The sequence below is a fragment of the Chrysochloris asiatica genome, unplaced genomic scaffold, assembly GCF_000296735.1.
Source record: "Chrysochloris asiatica unplaced genomic scaffold, ChrAsi1.0 scaffold00134, whole genome shotgun sequence".
Lineage (NCBI taxonomy): Eukaryota > Metazoa > Chordata > Mammalia > Afrosoricida > Chrysochloridae > Chrysochloris > Chrysochloris asiatica.
In genome coordinates, this window is record NW_006408652.1 from 7,810,218 (window position 1) to 7,810,896 (window position 679).

Consider the following 679-nt stretch of genomic DNA (forward strand, 5'->3'; position numbering starts at 1 on the left):
TTGGTGACTGTAGGTTCCCTCTGTTGGTCTGTTTCTAGTTGCTGGAGGTGCTGTGTTAATGTGTAAGTTTTGATTCTTCTTTTTCGATGTGCACATTTATCACAAAAAATTGTTCCTCTCAGTACCGCTTTTGCCGTGTCCCAAAGATTTTAGTATGCTTTGTTTTCATTCTTATTTGTTTCTATGAACTTTCTGAAATCACATTTAATTTCTTTTATTATTCAGTCGCTCTTCAGCAGCTTTTATTCAGTTTCCATGTATGTGACTGTATTTCCTCATTCTTCCTATAGCTGATTTATAATTTTATAGCACTGTGATCTGAGAAGATGCTTTATAGTGTTTTAATGTTTGTAAATTTATGGAGGCTTGCTTTGTGACTTAACACATGGTCAATTCTGGAGAATGTTTCATGTACACTGGAAAAGAATGTGTATTGTGCTGTTGTTGGGTTGAATACTCTGTACACACCTATGAGGTCAAGTTGGTTGCTTGTGCTATTTAATTCCTCTGTAGCTTTTTTGAGTTTCTTTCTGTTTGTTCTATCCTTTTTCAAAAGTGGCCTATTAAAATCTCCCACTATAATTGTAGATTTATCTATTTCTTTCTTCAATTCTAGTAGGGTTTGCTTTATATATCTAGGACTCTTTCATTTGGAGCGTAGATGCTAACTATGGTCATG